Raw genomic sequence first — 27,857 nt, forward strand, 5'->3', positions numbered from 1 at the left:
TTCTGATGTGGCAGGACTCAGCAATGCTGTCCGGGATTTTTCTTTCCTAGCTAGAGCAGAGGTGGGGGTGGGGGAGGTGAGGGCTGGGCTCCAGCCGGAGTCGCCCCCGCTGAGCCTCCGCCTAGCGCTCGGTGGGGCCAGGAATCCTGGTGGAAGGAAGCGGCGCTGGCCAGTTGGTCCAAGGCTCCACCTGCAGCCACACCGCGTAGTTCCCCCCCCCCCCCCCCCCCCCCCGCCTCGCTCACTCACACTCACATCCACCACAGCTCTCCTTTGGGTCGGAGGAGACGCCAGCCAAAGTAGGCGGAGTAGCGGGAGGAGAGTCCGATCTGCGCAATCCAGTCCGGGACTTGGCTCCGCCCGGGAGCGGCGGCCTCTCCGGTGACAGAGGAGTAGTGAGCGGCACGGGGTGAGGCTGCCTCCAACTCCGCTCCCCGCGCACTCGGCTGCCCAGGCGCTCGGGACCCAGCAGCGGCGCTCCTCCGCGGTGCCGGTCGCCCGCGATGCCCGCTTAGCAGCGTGTAGCAGCGTCCAGCAGCGTCCAGCATCACCACACCCGCGGCACCGCGCTCCCGGCCGCACAGCCGGGCCCGAGCTTGCACCCCTGCCCCAGCCCCCGCCCCACCCCCCGCTCTGAAATGACTTGTTAATCGGCGCAGACACCACCAAGGGGACTCACCGGAGTGGATTCCAAGTGGAATTTGCATTTGGAGAAGAGTTTCTTGAACATTTACCCCCTTCCTTGTTTTCTTTTTCTTTTTCTTCTTCTTTTTTTTTCGGCTTCTTTCTTTTTTCCTCTCCCCTTCTCCGCTCGTCATTGGAGATGAACACATCGCGTTTGCATCCCAGAAAGTAGTCGCCGCGACTATTTCCCCCAAAGAGACAAGCACACATGTAGGAATGACAAAGGCTTGCGAAGGAGAGAGCGCAGCCCGCGGCCCGGAGAGATCCCCTCGATAATGGATTACTAAATGGGATACACGCTGTGCCACTCCGCTCCGAGCCCCGGCCGCCTGTCTGTCGATGCACCGAAAAGGTACGGCCCGGGCGCCCCGGCGCGCCCCACCTCCCAGGCAGCAGAACTCCAGCCTGAGGGTTCCGGGGCCGTGGCTAGCGCGTGCTGTCGGCTTTGTGGTGCCTACGTTTTATTTTGTCTTGTGTCTCTGTTTCCCGAGCGTTCCCCGGTCCTAGAGGGGGAACCATGAGCCCTGCCTGCCTTTCCTCCAAGCCCTGCGCCCCAGAGTACGCCAGGCTACAAGTCGAGAGCTTTCCCACCGCGTTGCGCACACGCCCGGCGCCGCCCCGGGCCGCGAAGGCGCGTATGGCTGTTCCTCCCGGGGGTGTGTGTGTGCGAGACCCAAGGCTCATCCTCACGCGGGCCAAGCAGGGAGCAGAGCTCTGGAGGGTGGGATTCTCGGAAGCTCCCTGGCCCGGTGTCGAAGGCGGGGGAAGGGGTTCTGCCCTCTAGGGCTGGAGGGGGGTGGGTAGAACAGCGCTGTTTTCGTCCAGTGCCAGGTGGGAGAAGGGGTTCCGCGGAGGCGGTGTGGAAGCGGAGAGAATCTTTTGTTGTCAGTGTGGGGTCTGGGCTGGGCTCCGTGGAGTGCGAGAAACTTGTGATGGCCCTCGGCACCCGCGCGCCCTGTCTCTTGGTGAGATCCTGGCTCCTGTGGCCGCTGCCACCAGAGGTTCCAGGCTTTGTTTGCTCGAATAAGTGTCCAGGAGCAGCCGTTCGGGTGACGCGGCGCCCCCGCCCTGGGTCCTGTTCGCCGCCGCAGCTCCCAACCCGAGCTGCAAGGATATAGCCCGTCGCGACTGCGTCCCTCCTGAGACACCCAGCCCTTTGCACCGGGCTGGCGCACAGTACGCCCTCCTCCTAGATCAGCGCGGTCTCGCTCTGGAAAGATGACCCAGGAGGGGGAAGGGTGAGAGACCTGGCAGGAGATGGCCCTGGGTTTGAAACCCAGACGAGGGCTCTGTCCCGACTCCTCACTGTGTCCTAGGGCGCTGCCATGGGGGCAATGGGGCGCTGGAGAGTAAGCGGGGCAGTGCCCACCCACCCTGCCTGATCCTGCTGGGGCGGGAAGTGTCTCTTGTCCCGATTCTCCGCGTTTTGCTCAGCTCCTCGCTGTGGGAGATGGTGCAAAACAGGATCCTGAGGTCTCCTCCCTCCTCGCACGACCCGAGCGGTACGGGGGGAGCCGGGGAGCGGTCTCGTACTTGTGGACGTCGGGAAAGGAAACGGGATTCCGCTGCTTTTCCCGCTCCCTCGCCGCCCCTCCGCCCAGCGCCTCCTCCCACTTTACAGCGGCGGGGTCAATAGACCAGGCGCTTCTGGAAAGTTTCCCTGAAAGCCAGGCGGCAGGCACGACCGGATTGGGGCTCAGCATGTGCAGTCTGAGGGAAGCTAGACCTGGAGGGAGTCATGCGGACAGCTCCGGATGCAGCTAGGAGCTAGAACCTGGCCCTTTGGAGAGTGGAACCTCCTGGCCCGCAGTACTTGCTGGACAAGTCGGGGAAGGGATGGATGGGGAAGCAGGACCTGGAGGCAGGTGCGGCCACTGTGGACAGAGGCTGAGACGAAGGTGCGTGTGGACGCAGGCCGGGACTCGCTGGCTTGCAAATAGCCAGCTCCAAGCGCAGCATCCCGAGCCATCTGCGCCCCGCGCACGATTTCCCAGTGTGTCTATCCAGGGAGGGGCGAAGCAGAACCAGGTGTTGGTGGAGCGGGCCAGGAATGGGAGACTGGAGGCGGTCTTCACAGCCAGGGCAAGCACTTCCAGGGAGCCTCCGGCCTGCATCGCAATGGGGAGCCCTGCAGGCTGTTCCGCGTCGGTCTTTGAGAGAAAGGTGGCTGCTTTGGAACCGCGGTGGCCAGGCACAGCCACAGTGGGATCGCTCCTTTTCTTACGCTCAGCTTTTTTACGCTACTGAATGCGATCTGTGAAAGGTTTAAAACACAGGCGCGCAAGGACACACACACACGCACACACTCGCGCTTGTAGGCACAACTTTCTTTACCTCAGATCTGAAAAGCCATTTAACCCACTTGCAGTGTTGTGCCAACAGGTCTCAGAAAAGCTATTTAATGCCCCCCAGCGCTGGCTTTTAAGTCTTTCCAGGATGGGAAGGTCGAGTGTCTTTGCCTTGTCTTTCTTTAGTCCTGAAATTGTTCGTCGTCCTTCCCCTGGTGGACACATCTTGGGCATTGAGTCCGTGGTATGCTACAGTGATGGCGGGGAAGACTGGTGGTTTAATTAATTATTTAATTATGTTTTCTCCCCAAAGTAAAGATGCCTATGTTTAATTCTGAATGAAAATACTCTACACTTTTTTACACCATACCCAAATGGCTACCAGAGGTCAAGATGGCAAGAATTTTGTATGACTTTTTAATGCTGTGCTTAGTCTGCATGGAGCAGTTTTATGATTTACAGTAAGCTTTGATTAAACTACTCCAGGCACCGAAGTTAATTATTAACCTAACCTTAAATACAGTGGTAGAACTATGTCTCCACCTATTAACCTAAACTATCTATTAAAAAATAATTGCACTAGGTATTTGAATTTTGTTTACCCATGCTTGTGTGTATGGTAATTTTTATTTGGATCTTGAGTAACCCTTGCTCCCTGTTACTATTTTGGTTTTAGGACGTTCTTGAATGAGGCACTTTGCAAACCAGTCTGAAGCAGAAAAGAACGAACATCAAATTTAAAATCTTACTCTTGTGTTATGAGTCATTTTTCAACTTGTTGTAAAGAAGCATTCTACTTTATTTATGTTTCTTATTTACAGTGTTTGTGAGTGACAACCTTCCCCATATGTTAGGTTTTGCAGCTATCACCTTTTAGAGCTGTGCTACATTCTCGATAACACATATAATCCACATATGTAAATGTTAAGCAGATACCAAAAATCATTTCTGAGGAGCCATCAGCTGAATATACTTACTGGACATAACAACTACGCTTAAATAGGTTAAAATTTTATAAGAATCAGTATAGAGCAGTCAAGTAAATGTCAAATGAATGAAACAGTTTTTCCACTCAGAGTGGACTTCTTTATTTTCCCTACAGTGAAAAAAGATATATGCCTTCAAGTGAGTGGTTATTACAAGGCATCAATAAGTGCACCTTTTTATTTACACACAAACACACACCCCTCAAGTTCTTCCAAAATCTAGTAAATGCTTTTTCCAACATTAAACACATATAGCAATTGCATTTTGAGTAGGCGAGTAACATTGCACTAGTGAAGTCGAATGTGTTGAATCAGAAGCATAGCGAGAATTAGGAAGACTGTTATCTTCACCAAATAAAAATAAGGCATCCAAATTAAGAACTTGTATTAGATTCAAAATAAGTAGTCATGCTTTAAAAGTAAATGGGTAGTTGTACTCCTATATGAAATGGAAGGAAAAATACGATTTTGAACCAGGAGTTAAGTCAGATAGTTTATTCTGTGTACATTGTGGTTCAGCTCTTTTCAGAACAGGACAAAAGAGTGATGATGGGATGAAAATTTTTTTAGAACTAGATTGCCAAGAGCTAATATAGTCTCTCCATCTTATTTGTTTGCAGGAAGGAATCACAGAACAAGCTAAGCTAATTGCAAATGCTTTAATTAGGCATCTGCCATTTGTGTAAGGCAATGCCTAGGAAAGCCTATCTCTGCACTGCCCCTCTCCACACCCTTCTTTAGGTTTAGACAATTTTCTGTCCTCCTGGAGTAGACGAGTGCTCCTTGACATATTTATATAGGAGCTTTGTGTTATGGCAGCCACATTTGTGCATGCTGAGGAAGGCGATGTCTTGAAGCGTTCTGCCGGGCCCTCCCATATCAGGACCCCCCACTCTCTTGGGGTGCCTTGGAGCCAAGTTTTCTCTGAGATATTTCTATTTCAGTGTGAAGGCTTTTCTCATCTGCTTTAAAATGTGCTGCAAGAGCAACTGAGCTATTCTCTACTGGCAACCACATGGTTGCCTCTTGGGGATATGGTAAGGTAGAGAAAGGAGGGAGGCATTTAATCCCTTTGAAATGAGCAAATGAGATGTCATACCACACAAACCTCAAGGGGAGGAGTTCAGGACTTCTCACCATGGGACTGTTGCATATAGTCCATACACAAGGGTATCTTGCTTTGTGAAACAGATGAGCTCTTGCAAAACTTTATTACAATAATTCCATTTACACCAATAAAGGGTATCATATAAAACCATAATACACTGATGATTCCCAAGTAACCTCTTCAGCTTAGACTTCTCTCCTGGACCTCACAAATAACCAGCGCTTAGTGGGTAGGCAGCTCCTCCTGAACCTAATAGAGATCTCAAATTTAGGTTTAAAAAAACCTAATTCTGTATCTTTCTCCCCCGTATCTGCCTTTCTCATGATCTTCTCCATCATAGTAAATGGCAACTCCATTCTTTGAGTTGCTGGCCTGAGTTTAGTTCTCCTTGAAGCTTCTGTCTGACGCCTACATCCGTGGTGGCTGCAGTGCTGTTGGCTCCACCTTCGGAAGGCCTGCGGGCTTCCTTCAGGTGATGCTTCTCTGTGTGGCCCTCAAATTGGCCAAGCCATGGTCGTCTCCTGCTAGGTTTTCATGCCAGCTTCCCAACTAGCTTTCCTGCCTCTGCTCTTTTCTCAGCGCAACAGCCAAAACGCAGCAGTGATTTTTTCTTAAACTAAGCCCTATCAGATCACTACTCTGCTCAGATGTTTTCCCATCTTATTCCCATAAAAGCCAAGTCCTTTCTTTGGTCTTTGCAGGCCCACATGATCTGCACTCAGGCTCCCGCCTCTCTGACCTCCACCCCTTGGGCTTCCTTGCATTTGTCAAGCATGGCATATACTTGGGGGCCTTTGCAAGGACTTACTCTTTCATGCCTTGGGGTGGTTCCTTCCCCAGATAGCTACATGATTTGCTTCTCACATTCTTCAGGTCTCTGTTCAAATGTCACTTTCTCAGTGAAGCCTTTTGATCCTCTTATTTACTTTACTCTTTCCCACAGAACTCCCCACCGCTTGGCAGTCCTTATTTTTTTCTTAGCATTTTTCACAGTCTGACAAACTATATGTTGTCCTTGTTGATTTTCTGTCTTCCACTAGAACATAATGCCATAAGGATAGACATTTTTAGGTTTTATTCACTCTGGCACCTAAAACTGTGCCTGGCACATCATGGGCCATCCATAACAAGTGTTTGTTGAATGAATAAACAGTGAATCCTTTTTTGCAAACAACTAGTCTTTATTTTATCTATTTTGTCTGCCTTTTATATCATGTTTTTATCAAATGAGATACTTCATGCATGAATGTGTGTGTGTATAATCTTCCAAGCACATAGGTGGTATGGCTCATGCATCATTAGTGGAACATTCACTCTGTTGTTTTTCTAGTTGTAGTGATGCATTGGAGCCTGTTCATTCCCACACTCTCACCCAGTCCCCTCCTGTGTCCAAGAGCACACATCTGTGAGACACCTGGTTGTAACTGGAGGGAGTCTGAGTTAGGTAAAATCAACTTGCCAAGAAACAGAGCTAAGAAGACAGCCAGCATTTATGGGGCTTGAGCTTTTGACCCTGGCCTCATTTGTTCTGCATTCTAACCACTGACCACAGAACGTTCTTGTTTTTTTGGAGTTTGCTAATAGTAGTTTTAAAATTCAACTTTCTGTCAGGAGAATATAGCATACTTTACTAATCCATGTTTCTTCCCCGTACCCGTACAGTATATCTGCTGTTGAGGATCCTGCACTTGGAGTCAAGAAGACTTGGGTTCCAGACTCTTACTACCTTGGACAAATCACTTAACTTCTCTGAGGCTGCATTATTTTAACTGAAAATTGTGAATAGTAAACCTTTTCTTCCCAACTTATAGGATTGCTGGGAGAATATGAAATCATGAATGTGAATGTATTTAGCGAAATATTACACGCACTCTGGAAATTTGGGAAGTTTGATGTTAACCCCCTCTTTCCCACTCCAGACCCTGGATATAACAGAGATCCTACTTCATCTTCTAAATTATTTTTAGAAGAATATACACTGTTCATGTAGTTTTAGTGTAAATCACATCATGCAACTAAATAATATGTTTGAATTCATTGAAATTGTACAGTTCACTTAGCACATGGATAGCAACTTTATTAATTAGAACACCAACCATGTCAAGGAAACATTGCTTTCAACATGATCATTAAATCAGGCAAGGTCATGGGAGTGCCACTCTGCCAGGAATTATTTTAAAAGTAAGATAATTGTTTTTGCTCAGTTAAATTCTGAAATACTTCAAATCAATGTAATCATTAATGTAACACAGGTATGTCAGGGTGAACCAGGACTAGTAGAAGTTTCCATTTTTGCTGTAACAAGGCCAAATTCATTAGATTTTGTGGCATGAAGTTAATAAATGTGAAGGGACTGTTGGAGGCATTGCTGAAGTCATGCTTTTTTGACAGACAATACCATGGATTTGTTTTGCCATTTGCTAACAGTGGGACTTTATGCCAGTTTCTTTTCTCCTTCAGTTTTCATTTGCAAAGTGCTTGTATGATGATAATGTTATGGTTTTGAGAAGAATAAATGTGATAACATCTGTAAAATGCATAGCACAGTAACATCTGTAAAATGCATGTCACAATGCTGGGCACACAACAAGCAGTCGTTCAACATAAGGTATTATTTTTACTTGAGTAAGAGTAGTTATGAAAAATGCCCTAGGAATGGATTTTGAAAAAGCAGATAGTACCTTTATTGTGGGGGCAGGGGAAACAGTACAAAAGGAAATGGCTCTGAATCTGTAATATAAAGAGATGATGCAAAAGGAAACAACCTTTGGACTAGAAATAAACATTCATACCATAAACAGGCCATAATGTCTTGGGTTTTAAGTTGAGGAGCATGTGAACACGACACTTGCAGGGAAACAGGAAGCCCGGAAACTTTGGAATTTGAAATATCACACTCGAAACATGGAAGGAAAAAAGCAGTATATATAAAAAATAATAATAATAACAAGCAGAGCCTTATATCAAACAGGAGCCCAAGGGATAGCTTTTTTAAAATGATAGCTGTCACTTATTAACATTTTAATAATAAAATGTACACTCTGCACCATAATGACTATTTTAGGGATGAGTTGAATTCCCAAGGACCACACCTGTCTTAGGAGAGAAACCCGGCTGCTGATTGGAACCCTTGAGGGGGTTGTGGCTAGGCCTTCTGCAAGAAGGTCTTCAGGGTGGGCATGCATCTGCCAAGTCACTCTTCCCTGGCCAAACTTGAAATCAGTTTGGGAGAGTGTGAATCTCCCAGCAAAAGCAAACTACTGCCTTCCACACCAAAGGCAGGAAATAATTGCCTGACCCCAGTAGAGAGAGCAGTTATTCTACTGACAGACACACTACTACAAAACCTGAAATTTGATTCAAATGATAGTCATACAAGTTCTTATCAGTGAGAAAAATCTGACTTCTAAAAGGCACAGCTGAAGGGGAAATAAATTGATGTTATCACCACAATTCCCTGCTACCATGATGTTTTCTAGGAATGCCTCCATGGCTTAGAGTTACGGTTATTTTCATCTAGGAAATAATATGTTCTCAAACTCTGTAAGTGGAAAGGGAATGGAAAGAGTGTGAGATAAATCAGTAATTAACATGCTGCAAGGACTGAAGTTTCAGATCCTTCTTAGCAGCCAGTATGGTGACTGTTGCTTTGAAAGTATTGTTAGTAATAGATATTTCCTCATGCAGCCTTTAGACTTGAAGCTTTCTTTTAATATTCCTGGGTGCTTTCTAGGAATTTCCAACTAACCTATAATTGTCATCTGTAGAAAATTAAATTCAGAGAACCCATGCCAATTAAAAAAATTTAGCAGAAGAAGCTCTAAAATTGGTGCTGTTCACCCCTTTCTTAGCCCTTTTGCCCCTCTACGCTTCAAAGACCAGCCTTTGGCCATGATTTGATTTGAAGCATTTATAGAACAGAACAGGATCTGGCATTAAATACAATGAAAACATGCCATTGGAAAATAAACATTGTTAGAGACTGGGAAGAAATAAAGATTGTATTAATTATGGTTTAATGTTCTATGAGAGTTTTACAGACAAGCTCTCTGTGATGGATCCATTCTTCTTTCCCTGGTCCTATTCCTGATTCATTTTTTAAAGAAGAATATTCAATCTTTTCATTAATATTGCAGCAACTTCAGCACTTCCCCGCCCCTCCCCCAGACTCCTACTGTCCTTGAATGAGGAAACTGAGAGAATACTGATTGAGCTGCTGAATGGAAACGTTCCTTCCCTGAAAATGGAATGCTTTACAAAAAATTGCATTCCACAAAAAAACACTCAAAACAATTCAACAACTGTCCCTCCGCCTTTCTACCCAGAGAGCCACTTGACTTCATTCACATATTTTGGTTTTTCAATGTGTTTGTTCTTAGGCCTCAAATACCCAGGTGGAAAACCATTCTATTAAGCCTTTCACTATTTTAAAAACATGAGCATCTGAGTTTCTAAGAACATTCTCATTCCTGCATAGTGAGTGATAAATAGAAACCAAATTGTTTATAGCATTCTAAACTCAAGTATATGTGGCAGAATGGCAATGGAGTTGATTTTTATAAGAATACTTGTTAATGGTTTTCGAGATAGATCCTGTGCTAATTCTTCTTGTATCATGAATGATGGCCCTAGCTAGACACTGTCGCTGGGATCTTCATCTATTAATCATGGAGGCTGCTTTCTTATTCGGTTGCCATAGTTTCAGTGCCTCAGATAGTGTTGGGGTGTCTTGGGAAAGGTTTGAGATATACTAGGGCTTGCAAGCCTTGCAGTGATTTTGGCAGTTGTGCTCTGAAAAACTGAAAACCGCTTCTCATATAATTCAGTGTTGGATTAAAAGAGGCAACTTCTGAGAGTGTCTCCCTGGACCTTGTTATGTGCACATCCAGCTGATATTTACTCCAGGATTTGCCTCTTGCTCAGTCTTGCTGGCAAAAAATAAATCAATCAATCAAAATACAGTCCAGAGGCTGATGTCACTTTCATATTTCAACAAGAAAGCAAAGGGGTGCAAACTCTTCATTAAGGCTAGTCACAAATGTGGAGGTAAATGAGGGCATTCATGACTTTGCTTAAAATTTCAGCTTCATAATTTAGTTTTGGCTCTGCAGATTACTAAATAAATAAAATGACATCATGATTGCTGTGTGTTGTGTGTTATTTTGGCAATGGAAACATGTAGAGCTTTACTTCAGGTTTAACCTTTTCTTTTTACACTTGACACTCATTGCTAAGGAGCTAGAGACCATTTTACTGTATTTTGCAACAAAAGGCACATACATTTTGGACAGTGGGTCTGCTGCTTTGTCAACTTTTGAATAGTATATGAACATTTTTCATTTATTTAATAATTTCAATATTTTGCTTTTTTTTTTTTTTTTTAGGTTTGTGACTATAGGGTTGATTAGAAAATGTTCTCCAGTGGTGTATACGTTGTGTGACTTGGTCAAGAAAGGATTTGGGGAGTAAATTGCTGTAAGAGGGTGATACACAGACCCACATTCCGGTGACTTATGTGCTTCACGTGTGATGTAGAACACAGCTTGCTTCTGTGAGGCAAATTCGGCCTTGTATAACAGATAGTGGTACACTTCATGTTTCAGTTTCCATTTCTCAAGTGGACTTTCAAGGACTCCTACCAGTCTAAGCCAAGCAATTTAATTCCTTTGTAGATTAAAACATAAAATAATCTCACACTGGAAGCAAACAGTGCTGAATTCAAGACATGTAAAGCATAAATGAAAATCTAGGCTGATTTAGAAGAAGAAACTTTGAATTCCTTACAAATGGGACTAATCTAGAAAATTAGTCATATTTTTTTCTGTTTTACTAGAAAATGACTAGTTTTTATTTCAGAGTGAGCTTCAAAGCAGCGTTTTAAATTTCTCCAGATCCAGCCTGCCAAAATTTTTGTGTAAGATCAACAAGCATTTTTAATGCACGTGCCTATTTTGTTGACTCATCCCTTACCCAACCACACTAAAGGACTGATTTTAGAGGCCAATAATGTGAAGTACATTAAAAGGATAACATGGCCTTAACTGCCACTGGCTGCACCAGGCTTCTAGGCACTGGAATTTCTTGTGGAGAAATACTTTTAAGTGTCACAGCAGTTTTTGATCATGTGGTCTGGCTCACCCAGAGGCTTCAATTATCTCCCAGCCCTTCTCCACTTCCCCTCAGATATCTCCAAGAAGCAAAGAAAATGTGCATTTGTAAATTCAGTATTATGGACCCCTGCTTATTTGGCAGGGTAAGAAAATAGGTTCTGTTCATTTTACCATATTCGCATAGGCTAAATGTTTAAACAACAAAAGACATGGAATGGAGGAGAACAGTGGGACTAAGATCAAAGCTTTTTTCATTAAAAAGAATTTTGTTGAATTGAGTTCATTCTCCTCTCAAATGATAACAAGATTGTGATTACTCTTGGGTGTCAGGTTAGACACAACATTGCACACGTAGCCTTAAGAAAAGTAAAGAGTACTTTTTGTGTGGATGTCAGTCAAATACAATGTGGACTTTAATTAACCTTAATTAATGATTTCTGATTACAGATTTTCTTTTGTATGCCTTGGAGGCTGTATTTAGGTAGAGTATTTTCAGCCAGTAGTGACATGAACTTGCTTCCTTTGTCTTGCCATGCAAACCACACTAGATTCTCATTACAATGAAAAATGTGATTCTGCATCATTTCAGAATGGTCATACAAAGAATGAAATATCACTTGGGGAACAACTGAAATTTGTAGGTGGTGTGGAGTATTTGAATCTTCAGAGGAGTCATTTCTAATTCTAAAGGAATTTACCTATCAAAATTGCTGATACTTACTGGCTTCTGGCTGGATTTGAGGCCATTCCTTCCAAAGATTGAATGAGATTTTAAGTGGTGCCCCAGTTCTTTCAAATAAAAGCATACTACAGAAGTGCTGGACCTAGTAGCATTTCCATTGTCCAAGTATACCGTTTACAAAGCACTAAACATAACAACTAGGGAATATTGTAGACACTGTGGAGAATTGGGCATCTTTTTTTTTTTTTTTTCCCCATGAAGGCAATTTATTAACAGAAAATATTTTGAGGAGTTTTGTTCACAGACAGTGACCACGGCAACCCCTCTTCCTGCGGGTGCTGTCAAAGGGGATGGGGGTGACGTCCTCAATCCGCCCCATCTTCATACCGGAGAGGGCAAGGGCTCTGAGGGCCGACTGGGCCCCAGGTCCGGGGATTTTGGTCCTATTTCCTCCTGTGGCCTGGAGTTTGATGTGTAAGGCAGTGATACCCAGTTCCTTGCACCTGTGAGCCACATCCTGGGCTGCCAACATAGCAGCATATGGCGAGGATTCATCTCAGTCTGCCTTCACCTTCATCCCACCAGTCACACGGCAGATCTTTGCCAGAAAGATCAGTGACATGGACAAAAGTGTCATTGAAGGATGCAACGATATGGCAGACACCAAATACGTTTTCTCCTTCAGCCACCTGAGGTCAGAGGCTGATGACCTGTTCTTCCTTTTCCTTCCCCTTTCGAGGTGCCATTTCTGCACATTGTCTCCACACCGGAAAGAATGGGCCTTATTTTTGATTAAAAGTACTTTTTCCTGTGTCATGAGTTTTAGAACAGATATCAAAAACCTGAATAAGGATGTTAATGTGCTATTTACATTCAACTTTTAACTAGAGGGTCTAATAAAGGCTAGATATATTAATGCCAATTTATGAATTAAATTTCTCTGTGAACAATTATTTTGTAGCTTATACAAAACCCTAATAGCATGTAACCCATCTAGTTTAGTGTAATTATGCTTATGAATTATAAATGCTTAGCTTTTACAATTAGACTTACCGATCTGTAGGCACTTTAATGAGAAATTACCGAAATTAAATTGATTCATAATATTTGCTGTACTGTGTTCCAGGGTAGTGGTTATCTAAAATAATTTTTAGAGTATGTGTCTGACTGCATGCAGTATGGCTTTACTTTTAATAGGAAAAGAGTCATCTCTGTTGCATGATCCCACCTTTGTCCAAGGAGGAGATGTCAAAAGTTAGAAAGAGCAGAGTAGTTTCATATGTAGCCAAGAGAAAAGGTAACACATCTTTTGGATACATTTTTTTTTAATTATAAAGGGATGTTCAGAGTACAGGGAAAGGTTTCTATTAAAAAGTCAACTTTTATCTGCAAGGTGTTTCCTCTCATTTGTGATAAGGGGAAGTTCAACATATTCAATATGCTGGTTAATTAATTCTCCAGGGATATCTCCGAGTGTGATGCTTTCGTTTTCATATTTTGTTGTGTCCAAAACACAAAACCTGTTAATATTGCCCAAACACATCCGTTCCCAAGAATTAAAAGGACAATGTAATTGCTTTTGCTACTAGAAAACAGCTACATCGAGTTCTCCAGCAGATCTTCCAACATGCCAGGTGTGCAAGACAAGCCTTTGAAATGTTGTGAATAACTTGACATTATCACATTGTTATTGAAATGCAAATTCTGTGTAGAACATGAAAGAGTTTTAAATGTACGAATAGGACAATGCAAGTCGTCAACCATACTTAGTCTTAACTTGCCTGTTCTGTGAAAAGTAATCATAATGTATTTGCATCTTTTATTGTTTTTCCTTGGCCATGTTTAAAGTGCTCAACACACCTTCCTGGGTGGCACCTTGTTGGGGAGAGAATAGATTGGCTCCCAGCTTTGAGGTGTTTAGATAGGGCTGTTCTGCCCAGGAAGGAGATACGTCTCCCCAAATTAGTCTTGCTGAGTTCTACAATACAATTAGAAGTCAGGTTTACTGACTGTATTTAATGGTGTTATTATTAAGCAATAAAGACTATTTATATAGTGCTTGTATTTTTCAAAGTGTGTTTATAAACATTGCCTTATTTCATCTTATCACAACCCTCCAGGTTAGGCAGGATAGGTATTATTACACCCAATTTAAAGATGAGATAACAGGTTCAAAGAGGTCAAGTAATTTGCCTAAGAGCACACTTCTGGTAAGGGAAGGGCCTGGACAAGGTCCCAAACCATATGAATCTGAGTTTTGTGCTCCTCCATATCGCTGTGTTGTTTACTCAGTATTTAAAATTTAAAAAGTATTAAAATTGTCCAATCCTAGTTGTTCTCACATGGCTCCTATTACACAGAAGTGAATCCTGACACAGAACAAGTTTAGAAGTAGCTTTTTGAGGATTTCATCTGAGGCTTTAGTGCAACCGGGACCTAAATTCCGACTTCTCAGTGAAATACCATTGCTAGGAGGGGACACTCACTGTCTCTGGATGTTCTTAGAGTCTTGAGTCAAAGTCACCCTAAGAAATATCAAATGGCAAATGGTAGGTGATTTTATTTGGGATTCTAGTCCTATTTTATGGTCGGGATAAAAATAAATAGTTACATAAGGGTGGCATTTTTGACCCTGGCACAGGGTAGAACTGGAAGGACAGAAGTTTGAATTAGATACTCTGTCAGGAATATCCTCCTGGGACTTGCAACTCATACCTATAAAACAAACATGTTTTTAGCAAGGAATTAAATAGACTGCATGGCACAACCTAAGTGAATCTTCCCTCTGACAAAGGTCATTGTACTCTGGTTCAGGCTACTAGATCTAGTGAAAGCAGCAGCTCAATTTAATAGATAATATATTTAGCACCTACTTTTGGCAAGGAAAAGTTCCACACACTGCAGAGAGACAGCGATGAACTAGTTCAGAATTTACTGCTTGCGTACCTACTGTAGGCCCACATTTTAGTGAAGAAGGTGGAGATGTGAAAAATCTTTCTAGTGTAAGGTCTGACTATTCTCTGTCCCAAATGCAGAATGCAGAAGATGCTAAGAAGGCCAAAAGTGGCTCTGTCCAGCTGGGAGATCAGGCTGGGCTCCATTGAAGGAGGAAGCATTTCAATTGCGGAGTGAGGTCTCCGTATTTGGGAGGCAAGGGGCAGGAGGAACAGTGGGGTGAAGGGAAAGGCAGGAGCAAGGCCCAGAGATGGGGAATGTAGGACTTGGCCCCTGAACAGCAAGGGGCCCTCCTGGTGACTGGAGCACAGGGACGACGTGATGTGGGGAAGCCCTGAAGACAGAGGAGGCATTGAGGCAACTTGTGGAGGGTTCTGCCCAGGGTGTTGCAGGTGGCTGAAGCTTTTCAGCAAGAGGATGATGTCACCAGATATGTGTTTTAGAAGTATAAATCTGCTAGGACTGTGAGTGGAAAAAGGAAACAGATTTTGGGTATGTTGGCATGGTCCAGCCAACAGGATTTGGGGCCAGTTGGATGTGTGGGGTAAGGGAGGGGAAGGAGTAAAAAATGGTTCCAAGGTATAACCTCTGGGGAGCTGAGTGGATGGTTGTGGCATTGGCCAGGACAGGAACGCAGGTTTACAGACAAAACATTTAACTGCTGTCATAAACCGTATTTAAGTGACACATAATAAGCACAACACCAAAGTCCAACACCTAGTTGCAACGCGCTTGTATCGGTCGGAACTCCGAGAGCACACCAACAAACAACACAAGTCGGTGTGGAGCAATGCGCTGTTTTCATGAGCGCCTATCTGCAGACAGGCTAAGGCCTAAAATGGCGTCAGCCCCAAGTGAGGACGGGGCAGGGGTTTTACAGTCTCCTCTAAACAGGAAGTGTCCCAGTCTGACGTAATTGCTACGTGATAGCCTGACGGCCTCTCTCGATCTCAAGGGGGTAACTACCTTCCGGCCAGCTCTCGCCTGCTTCTGCTAGCTGCTGCAAGCTGCTGGCGCATTGGGACTGGGCCTGAGGAGGGAGGAGTTCTTCATCCTCCCAAGCTTTCAGGCGCGGGAGGGGGGAATCTTTCACTAGTCCTATTGTGCTCACCCTCAGCTCTTCACAAAGAGTGCTAAAGTTTTTAAGATTGAGTATGTTTAAACTGTCGCCATTTGATCTGGCAGTTGGGACCACTTTCTCCAACCTTAGGGAGATTCATACCATAATATGAGGTGGCTAACACGAGGAAGACGGAAAGCGCATTCATTGCATCTATAAAAACCACTGTTACAAATGGGCAGGAGGACCAAGCGCTAAATGGTCTGTTCATGTAAAAATCGGGACATATATGGAGCCACCTAGTCCCTGTTTATTTCATTCCAAACAATTTTACTTTATGAAAGTTTTAAAATGCTGAAATTAGATATACATGTGTTCTCCCTCTCACCCCATCTCAATATTGGGCATATTTATATGAGTATTTATCTCTTAAATTGCCACGTGCAACTGAGATGTTACAGATGATGCAATTCACGAAACACAAATAACGCTTAAATTGTGTTGATTTAATAAGACACTGTTAATCAGACAGGCCTTTTTTTCTTTTTTTGCTGCATTGTGCTAAAATTGAACACCGCTTATATAGTGGATAGGAAAATGTGTTCAGTGATATTTTACTTACGAATAAGTAAATCTTCATTGCATAGATGATTGGGGAATCACAAATTTCATTTTATGGTTTCAACCTTTAGATAAGTGTTGATACGGTACAGTCGTCCAGAAGAATTTTTTGATGTCTCTACTAGTTTAGCTACTACTTATACTATTTAGAAGAATCCTTAAATGATGGATATTCTCTAATGCATGTGGGGCTTAAAACCTAGATGATGGATTGCTAGGTGCAGCAAACCACCATGGCACATGTATACCTATGTAACAACCCTGTACGTTTAGTACATGTATCCCAGGACTTAAAGCAAAATAAAAATTTAAAAAGATGGGTATTCTATATTTATCTTTCATGTTGCATTTTTCTTTGTGGGGTTTCTAAATAAAACTTGTAACATGAATGTTTTTATTCTCATTCTGTATTTTAAAAAGAAGCTGAGTAACAAAAGGAAAACAAAACAGGATTGGAAAAATCAACTATTTTCAAGGGGCTTTAACAAACCGAATATCTAGAAAGGTTCTAGAGAACCTTTATGAAACTGTTTGCTTGGATGTCTTATTTTAAAGGCATATTAGAAGTAAAAATTAAGGAATGATTTGATTTTTAAAAAATGTTGGGACACCATATTTGAGTTGGTATCATAATGCCGAGAAACTGAATTATAGGTTATTTATCTATTACATGCCACATTATTGCATAGTTGTGCTATCACTTGTTTCAAACTTTACTTGGAGGCTGCCCTCTAGTGTTACTGAATCTCAGCACAAGCACTTTTGTTTAGATCCCATGAAAGGTGACAAAACACACAGAGGATGCTACCATCTAGTCAGCAGCTAGATTGTTAAGTTTATGATACATAGTTTGAAAGATTTTGAATAAATTAAAATGTGCACATCACCAGTGCTCTTGATGGCATAGAAGACAACATTAGAAAAAACACACACCGATGACTGTGAATTGAAGCCATATCCAGAATACGAAGTCTAACACAGAAAGTTTTAGGACTTAACCAATTAACTTCACTTTTATTTTCTATTTTGTATGTGCAAAAAAGCTACATGTGATAAAATAAGCTCTGTCTAAATAAGGCTATAAGAACTTCTTCAGTTAGTTTACATAAAAATTACAAGTTTTAAGAAAAGCACTTTGGGAGGCCAAAGCAAGCCAGTTGCTTGAGGTCAGGAGTTTGAGATAAGCCTGGGCAACATGGGGAAACCCCGTCTCTACTAAAAATACAAAAATTAGCCAGGAGTGGTGTCTCACACCTGTAATCCCAGTAACTTGGGAGACTGAGGCACGAGAATCGCTTGAACCCAGGAGATGGAGATTGTGCCACTGCACTGCAGCCTGGGGACAGAGTGAGACTCTCTCAAAAAACAAAAAGAAAAGTATTTCAACCACCATTGGGTGGGATGTGTTTGACCAGACAGCCTCAAAGTTTATGATATAATTAGTCCTCAGAGAAGAGTTCTCAAACTTCAACACATTTTTCTATTCCAAACCTTCAAAGAGTAGATCCAAGCACTTTAAAGATTATTCTCTAAAGATATTAAGAAGAGAAGCACACCCGCAACCTAAACGGTGGTGTTAAGTACTTGTCTCGGCCGGGCGCGGTGGCTCAAGCCTGTAATCCCAGCACTTTGGGAGGCCGAGACGGGCGGATCACGAGGTCAGGAGATCGAGACCATCCTGGCTAACCCGGTGAAACCCCGTCTCTACTAAAAAATACAAAAAACTAGCCGGGTGAGGTGGCGGGCGCCTGTAGTCCCAGCTACTCGGGAGGCTGAGGCAGGAGAATGGCGGGAACCCGGGAGGCGGCGCTTGCAGTGAGCTGAGAACCGGCCACTGCACTCCAGCCTGGGCGACAGAGCGAGACTCCGCCTCAAAAAAAAAAAAAAAAAAAAAAAACTACTTGTCTGACAATAGTGCCAACTCTGCTTTTTCTTGGATGAAGAGTAAGCATACACCAGAGTCTGCAGAAAGTTGGGAGAGTAAATTTCAGACACAGTAGCTATTTTTTGCATGTATAATGATGGCATTCTCGGTGGATTATGAAGGTAACGTTGCAACACTCCAAGTACATCCAGCTCACAGCAGCAGAGTGACTGACCTGTGTTCTATAAAAATGGTTACTGGTAACAGTGATTTTCCAGTTTTGAAACTCAGATCAGGAAGAACAACTAAAACCATATTAGTGCTAGACACACACAAAATGAAGCTGAACACCAAAATGACACTTGGAAGTCAGCTTTTCTCCGAGAGGGGTGTTATGATAGAGTAGTTAAAAGTATGGGCTCTGGAGGTTGCTATTCTATTGGCTGTGAGATCTTGGGAACATTACTTAACATCTCTGTGCCTCGTATTCGTCATGAGTAAAGGGGAAACACTAATGTCACCTACCTCATAAAGGGAGTCTGATGATTAAGTGAAACAGTATGCACCAGAATGATGTCTGGTACAATAAAAATTAGCTATTAATATTTGACACCAAATCCTCCTAATATAATTAAATTCAATGTTTTTGTCACCAGCAGGATACGGATTCTTGACAAGTAAAACTAAAAAGACAGGATGATGAGGAGATGATAGTGTCCAGATGAATCTTTCTGTCAGTTTCTGTCTCTATGTTCTTTTGTGTGTCAGAGCTTGGTTTAAAATAACTGAGTAAATAATCATGATTTCATGTTATTTAGGAAATATAGTACATGCCTACCATGTGCGGAGAGCTAAATTAGATCCTATTGGATATTTCTAAAATATTAAATAAGGCATTAGGGGTTAGGTGACTGCGTTTTGCTACAGTTTTTATTTGCCTTTGTTGGGTCCAGTGCCCAGTTAGGAGCCTATGTTTATCAGGCTCGTGATGCCCCGAGCTATAGCCTTCCTGTCTCCTGTTCTCAGAGGAAGAAACTCTGAGGTCATAATATCAAGTGTTTCCTCACTGGGTGAGTTTTCTGAATGCAGTGTTTAGATTGTAGGTAATGTAGATTGTGTATTTGGAAACACAGTACTCGGGAGTTTTCACTAACAAAGAGGGCCCAAAGATCTCTGTTAATTAATTAGATTTTTTAAAAATATGTATTTATCTTTTAGAGACTGGTCTCCTTCTGTTGCCCAAGCTGAAGTGTAGTGGCATGGCATGATCATAGCTTACTGCAGCCTCGAGCTCCTGGGCTCAAGTAATCTTCCTGAGTAGTTGGGATTACAGGTGCACACTGAGCCTGGATAATTTGTACGATTTTTTTTTTTTTTTTTTGGAAAGGGGGTCTTGCCATGTTGCTCAGGCTAGTCCAGAACTCCTGGCTTCAAGTGGCCCTCCTGCCTCAGCCTCCCAAGTAGCTGGGATTACAGGCATGAGCCACTGCACCTGGCTCTGTTAACTTAATGTTTGACTCAAAACCAATGCATAGATACAAACAAGTTTATTTTGTATAATAAAACTTTGTTATATGTGGCATTAACTACTTGTACCAATAAACTGAATTGTCAAATTGAGTCACAGGCTTTAAACACTTGTCCTTCACAAAATCAAATCGTTGAACCACTAAACAGCAAAGTGGGTAATTTGGAAAGTAAAGCCCTATTCTGAGCCTGCCTTCACCCCTACTTCACTGAGGTGTAATGAGGAGATAGAAAAGAAGTTGGGTGAGTCAAGAAGAGAAACAAGGGCTGAACTGGTCATTAGCTCTCAAGCAAACAAGAGTTAATTGTGGCTTTATCCATTCCAGTTTACTCGGGTGGGCAGAACCTGATTCACAAAAATAAGGAACTTGTTGGTCAGGGGTTAGGGAATGTGCTAACAAGAGCTTGTCCAGACTGGGTGTCTCTGGAGCTGGATAATGGGAACTGGGGCCCCTCCTTCCCAGTAGCAGAGAGGATTGTGTTCATTTGGTATTCACCCAAAGTCAGAACCATCTGACAGCTGTTTGGTGTTTCTTGTGAAATGGACTTGGGCCCTGACCAGATGCTAGTGGACAGATGTTCACAACACAAAAACCTTCATCAAAATAGGCACTAATTGGCACCCTCCTGACAACTCAACAAATAAGACAGGAATGGGCTGCATCTGCTGTTGACCATCTCAATGCCAAAGCCTGCCTCTCCTGGCTTAGCGAGGAGGCCCTGTTGGGAAACTGAGTTTCTCCATAGCCAGGGATTTTTGGTTCCAGGGCTTCTTGACATGAAACTCCCAAAAGGTATTGAATATTTGTTTTACATGTATATATGCTTGTATGTATGTACTTAATTGAAACCTTTTAAGAAGGTAGGCCAAGGAAGGATCACTTGGACTTCACCACCCACCTCTCACCAAGGCAAGTCTTAAAATGCAGAATCTTCTCCACAAAGTTGGTTGCTATGCAGTACTTTTTGAACAAATACTTTATACAAACTGTTACATATTATCTTCATATGAACCCCTCCAAATAAATGTGTGTATTGTATTTTATCTGTGATGTAGTTTTGTGGAAATATTTTTGTTAAATGGATTTTAAAAATCTAAAACTGTTTTAAAGTGGATATTTCAGGGGCAAACTGATGACTGTGCCCCATAAATCATTAGATAGGGCTTGCTCCTACTTGTACAGGATACAATTAAGTTTGATTTTAACAGTTCAACTATCTTTTTAGTGCCTGAGACACTTTTTGAGTAAGCATTCTCTCCTCTTTTTTTTCCTCTCAATTTTGCAAGTTGGGAACAAACTCTAACTCCTGGCTTATTATTAATACTGTTGGAATCCGTTACCCATCTATGTACTGGCAAATAATAATTCTTTCTAAGGCAGGATGTAGTTTTACAATGTATAGTTTAAAACACCTTTACTGATGCTACTGTTTATTACTGTTTATTACAGTAGAAAGCCCTTTCCTACCACAGGGATCTCTGGGGCCCTCCTCCCATCATTACCCATTGAAGTCTTCTTTTTCCCACTCCTCTCCAGAAATACAGATTTAAGAATGATCCATCCATCCTCCACTACAGATATTTCCAAAACACAATCTGTATTAACCCAGCTAAGGCTGCACACATTTCACCAGTCATTTCTATAATTATTTATTTTTAAAAAATGATAGATGTGGTTGCTATATCATATGGAGTGTGAGAAACTATCTTATCATGGTACTATCCATCCTGGTTGAAAGGATGTTGGTTTTTTTCCCCCTAACATCTCACTCAGGATTTCTCTGGACCAGGAATCCACCCCCTCTTTCCCATTCTCTAGTGTGGCTCCTGCCCCTTTGAATGAAAGGCTGCTCTGACTAAAGGAGCTAGAATATGCCCAGCAACCAAGTCCGGGTACTATTGAGTCCATTGTTTGCTCCCAGCACTGTGGAGCCAAATCTCATTTTATAGCACAGTGTGTTCTAGGAATTCCACTTCATCAGTACAACAGACCTTCTCTAATGCCTTCCTATTTTCCCCATTTGCTGCTGTCACAGGCAGCGCCACACAGTCCTGCGGCAGGCAATTATAATTCACTTCTCTCCAAGGCTCTGCTCTCCCCCTTTTGCAAGGGACCACAAGGCATCAGCTGCCATATTAAATAGACTCTAATGACACCAAGTGTGAGCCGCCAGAGCTGTGGTTGTGATGGTGTGTTTAAGATTTAATCCCTTTGAGGGACTGAACCTGGAGTTCAGAGGTGGTTTCACCGAGGTTTATAAGAAATTTCGCTAAGATTATACTTAATGGATTTTCAAGTACTGAAACGTATTTGTGGTTAAAGTGAATATATTAATAAAACTTTCCCAACACAGTCACAAAAAATAGATCTGATAAAAAGTTATGTAACGTATTATTCAAAGTAATAGAATGTAGTTGTCTAATAATAATTTATGTGCATATGTGCTGTATGCACTCATTTTCCCTCTGTAGTTTTCTAAGCAGTTTGCTTTTTTCTAAATGGAGAAGTGTCCTTTGGTGACTCACAAGGATCCTGGGGAATAAGCGAATGCTCCCTAGAGCACGGCCAACTCCTCCTGGGGCCTTGTCTGTGCCAGGAGATGCTGTTCTCCTGGAGACAGGATCGCCATCATTAGGAACTTATCCCTACACCCAATCCATAAAAAATTTACTCTTTGCAATGTTCCAGCATAGTTTGGCATTGGTGGAATGAAAATGTATTCGTTTTTGTCACATCTGGCAACGTTTTGGCAACACTTATGAAATTATTTTCTATTGGATTTGTAAAAGTGCCCCATTAGTAACACTTCCTGTAAGTGTAAATAAGCTTTCCCATAGCTGTCCCCTCACCAGAATAGATCGGTTTTGAACCTTCCTGCCGGTAGAGAGGATGTGGCCTGATGCTCCCTCCAAGACGGTGGCTGTCTCACCTTCATACTGCCCGGGCCGCTTAACTAAATTGCTCCATGGCCTCATGTAGCTATGCTGAAGGATGGAGAAGAGCGTCCCTTTAATGAACCCAGAGTATTTCATTTATTACCAAAGCATTAGTTGACCCAGAGAGTGACCAAGTAATTAGTGTAAAGTTTTGCAGAGCTTTTTAATATGCACCATCTCATTTCATTCCTATAGTCTTCTATGGCACCTGCCTTTACCCTGGCTTGGAAAAATAGAACTTCTCCTCTTGACTAAAAAGATAGTCTGTGTAAAGTTATGTGTTTTATCACTTTACCCAAATATTGTTCTTTGCAATTTTCAACTTAACAAACTAAAACATACTAAAAAAAGTGGTTGATTACAAAATCCTTTTTTAAAAGAAATGTGTACATCAGAGGAAGCCTTTAGGCCATAAATACTGTTATTTTATACATTCTAGGACATTTTAAAGAGCAGGAACAAGCCTGTAGCTCACCTTGCAGTGCTCTCCAGGTTAATCAGTGATTCTCTGACTGGTGTCAGTGACATTAGGTGGGTAGTGATTGGCATGCCTGTATTTTCCTTTGTCACCATTTCTTCAGGTTAATATAGAAAACTGCAGTCAGAATCTACAGACAAAATCCTGTGACTTGCTCTCAGGAGAATCCTTGTGACAAACATCTGGCAGATATGTTTGAAAGTCCTATGATAGCTGTCAGAAAGTTGATGGCTCCTGATACGTTACGTTGTCAGTCCAGACACACTAATTCTTTAGTGGGATTATTGATGTTGTTGTAGCACATCTGTGTTTAATTGCAGACAGGAAGCTGAAAGAGAAAGCTTCTTGTGATTACAACCTCTGAGATACCTATTATATCTGAACTTAACAATCAGGTCAAAACTTAGTGGTGGGTGGGAAGGAAAAGATGTGCATGGGTGAAGAGACTGCATGTCACTGTGACTTGCAGAGAAGCCAGCACCTGGGTTCAAATCCACCACGCTCTAGCTCCCTGGACCTCAGTTTCCTTCTCTGTAAAATGGAATAGTAATAGCATCTGCTTCATAGTGTTGCTGTGAGGATTAAATTAGTCCATATGTATACATTCCCTTGAGTGCCCATTACATCATAAGCACTAGGTAAGTGTTTCCTATTTTTACGTTTCCCCCCAAATCTGCTTTGTAAAGGTAAATCTTCTGCTGATGGAGGATGAGCTGCAAAGAGTGTGTGTGTGTGTGTGTGTGTGCACGCGCGCTACAGACTTTCTATCATGCAGGACTGATTCTACACTTTAATTGTAACATGGGCATATTTGACTTTTGTTGCTTACCTTATCCATTTTGACACCTCCCCTACTCTCACAGCCCCTGCATGTCGCTCGCTTCCTGTACTTTTCCCCTTCAGATTATTTCACCCATGTTCTATTTGGTCATGACCTGTACTTTTACCTCATCTAAGTGATGCTTTATGAATTCCATAAAATCACTCATCTTTGAGGCCCCCAAGAACACAGACTATTCCCTAATGATCCTTTTGTGCAGTGTTAGTTGTTGAATGTGCTAACAGATGCCAACGTTTGAAACTGGTACTGATCTATGATCTCTTTTGACAATGGTAGATTCCTATAGTTTAGAGTGAGAATTTTAGGCATGAGGCTGCTTGAGGGACTGGGTTGCCCAAAACAAACCTGATCTCCAGGGTTGAAGTTTGGGCATCTATGAGTCAATGCCCATCAGGTGATTGTGATGATCAATCAATATTAGGAGCCTCTGATTTAATTAATCATCCTGAAAATAATGTTCCTTATGTGTAAGATTATTAGAAAGCCAAGCTTTTCTCTCAGAGTTTTGGTGCAGATCAAATGATGTCCTGTTTTTACAAAGCCTGAAGCCCAGGTAAACCTAAGGCACTGTTACTACTGTTATTACTGCAGAGCACCTGGGTGCTATGGAAGGTCCCCAGTCTACAGGGTGCAGAGATGTCCACTGGGCACATGCTGACAGATCCTTCAAAAAATGATAATTAAAGAAGATTAGATCAACATTTCTGGGAAAATCATGTCTTTTGCCCTCTCATTTGTTCAGTAAACCCAGTTAAAGGCAAAGTTTCCAGCCCTCAGAGCCTACCATGGGATTCCTGTATCATTAGCTATTGTTAACATTAGCACTTTGGAGTATTATTTCACAGACATGGTTTCAATGTCCAGAACCCAAAGGTGGAGAAATGGTGTCAGATAACCTTAGAGAGGATCATTTTCTTGGTAATCTCTCCTTTCTTAAAATAATCTAGAGATTGCTGACAATGTGAAATTTGTGACTAACCTTCAGTAGATATGTTGATTTTGCTTTTAAAATAAAAACCAAGGAGGCTTAGAAGTAGTCATAAGAGGAAATATTTTGAAAACGAATGACCTAAAATAATCAATGAATATGAATAACATTTATATTTTAACATGACAATGACTGTGATTTAAAGTGCCTCTAAAAGAATTAACTCTTTAACCATCAGTCCCTTTCCACTCAAACCCGAAAGCAATTCAGTTTCATATTTTCTGCTTGTACAAGGTTAGGATCCATCACTGACTCAAACATGATCATTTGGATGACCATTTAGAAGGTCCAGGAGCAATGCAACCAGTATTTCTGGGTCACAGCTAATTGAATGGAATGTGTGCTGTGACCAATCGTACAGGTAGCACTTTGCAAAGAGGTGTTTGTGAAAGTGCATAAGTATTGTTTGTGCATTCTGATTATTGTTTGTATACTACTAAATACTCTGTAAAGTGTTATAATTTGTACATAGTATGAATGATTTGGAGGGGAAAACTCCCTTGTGAATTTTGTGTAAAGAGTGTACTGCATTCCTGTTGTCACCAGAAAAGTACTGATATGGCATATTCTGTTAACAGTAATTGGATAGGTACACCTTGTTAGAAGAGAAGAGGGTAATTTCCCATTTGTTATAAATAAAATTATTCTTATTTCATGTCTCCTGTTTCCACCTCTGTTTATATTTTGTTTCTCTGGGCAATGTTGGTGGAGATGAAAAGAAAATTAACCTCTCTAACCTGCAGTCAGAGGATAGACAACCGTGGGTCCCTGGGGTTTTAGCTTGAGTTACCTCCATACCAGCTCCCCATTCTTGTTTCCCCTTCCTAATCCATGAGGGCTTTATGGTAGTCTGGTCTTCTCTAGGAGATAAGCATGATCAAGATCCTCCTGCTTCTAATCTCCTTTCCAGGCTTCAGTGCTTCTGTTCTGTTCTAGTGCTGAGCTCTCCATATGCTATGGGAGGGTTCGGAATGGGGGAACTTATTCCATTATGAATGTTCACCTCTCTGACTCCAAGAGAAATTTCTATTTCTAGACTCAGACTCTCAAATGTAGAGGCTAATAAAGACTTGTAAAGTATGCTTTTAGTAGGTCCCTGGCAATATTAAAGGAATTTAGCATGTGATGTTTTTTCCATCTAGTTTTTAAGAGATGATTTATCACGTCCATTTTATTGTTTGCTTATAATGATTTTTATTTTTATTTGTCGTTGATTCATCAAAAAGCCTGAAATGTGCTTATTTGGTCTTTCCATCAGCTAGCACTGAGAACCTTTAAATCAGTGGTTTAGAGTGCTCTATCTACAAGATCATGCTTTACTTATTGTATACTTCTTCCTAGAAGTAGAAATTGCATACAGCGAAGGCCAGGCCTATCCTATTAATATTTTAGTTTCCAAGGCAGCATTCATTTAAGCATAGCGTTTAAAATGATATTGGATAATGCTATTGGATAAAACCCTTTTGCAGAACAGAATTGTGCAAAGCAATACTGTTTTAAGGTGAATTGAAGCCATCCAGGCAGAGAGAATAAGGTTGTCTTCTTATCTCTTCTGTTGACTTGGTCTAATCTGTGGGCAGTTGTTCTTTGGCCTCAATTTTCCCATTGGAAAGGAGATTTTTGGAAACATATCTTAAAACTCTTCAGCTGAAGAAGCTATGTCAATGAAAAATGTATTATTTAATCACAACACTAACTTTTCCATGGTATGTAGCATTATATTTATACACCATAAGTTGAGAAAAGCCTTGAAAGTAACACAAGTACCAAGAAGCCTGTTTTATAATTCCTGACTCCTAGAAACCCTGAGATGTATTCGCAGCCCATAGTCACCCTCCAGAACCCAAGCAGGACCTTGGAACTTCCCTCCATATACCACTCCAAAGCAAGTTTTCTGCTCCAGTGTGATGAGAAATGTGATGTTCACTGAAATGCACCATGAGTCTGGAGAACTACTGTTCAGCCACCTGGGGCATGGCATCTAACTGTACAGTATCGAGAGTGTGATAGTTTTCCCTGGAAGCAAGAACTAAGGTCCATAAATCAAATCTCAAGTCAAGAGAAGAAAGCCGTCAAGGAAGACGAAGGCATTGTAACTGGCCTGTAGTGTCCAGCTGTATTGATACCACAGAGGTTTGGAGCCAATTCAAGATTGGTCAACCCCAAACTGGGAAATTAAGTTTCAGGGCTGCCAGACATCCCTGTTTGCAGATGTAAATGTAAGTGATAGGGTAGGTGGTCTTCAAAATAACCATGGTAGCCAGGAGGTCAGAGTCCCCAGCACAAATGTGAGGCCGGGGATAAGGTTTAGCACTTTTTTTGGAGATGGCATTAATTTGTAGCCCCTAAAAGCACTTTAGCTCCTCTCAAAGTGTAGCTTACATATTGCAAGGATCTGAGTATGATACACCTTAATTAATAGTGCTGATCATGTTCCTTCCTTATTTGCAGAACACTTTACATTCACGGGTGTTGAGTCAGAGCTTTTTTGTGTGTTTGTTGGTTGGGTTTTTTTTAAGTATCAGATACATAGCAGTTTACATCATTGAATTTTATCCCCTGGTTTAGATCCAAAGACATTATCAGCCAGTCTTAATGCTTGCTTGTTAGTAATACTGTTATGAAATAAAAGCTTCTGTTGCAGAAGCTTTCTTAATAGATAAAACAAAGACCTCTTCTTAATCAGTACATTACTTAGAGAATATTAATGAAATAGTTAAAAAATGA

The 27,857-nt window shown here is 42.2% G+C and overlaps 1 protein-coding gene and 1 pseudogene across 2 annotated transcripts in view; one reads left to right on the top strand and one right to left on the bottom strand.

Annotated features, from left to right (window-relative positions):
- Positions 1-283: 283 nt before the first annotated feature.
- SEMA6A (semaphorin 6A) overlaps positions 284-27,857 on the top strand; it is a 132,829-nt gene continuing 105,255 nt past the window's right edge. The window contains exon 1 of one of the 2 annotated variants that reach the window (XM_010379538.2): positions 284-1,036. The gene's annotated coding sequence lies outside the window, so the exon portion shown is untranslated. The remainder of the gene's footprint in view (positions 1,037-27,857) is intronic. The other variant, XM_010379537.2, reaches the window with a different exon arrangement.
- Positions 12,157-12,604, bottom strand: LOC115896487 (annotated as a pseudogene).

The sequence above is a fragment of the Rhinopithecus roxellana genome, chromosome 3 (genome assembly GCF_007565055.1).
Source record: "Rhinopithecus roxellana isolate Shanxi Qingling chromosome 3, ASM756505v1, whole genome shotgun sequence".
NCBI classification, from domain to species: Eukaryota; Metazoa; Chordata; class Mammalia; order Primates; family Cercopithecidae; genus Rhinopithecus; species Rhinopithecus roxellana.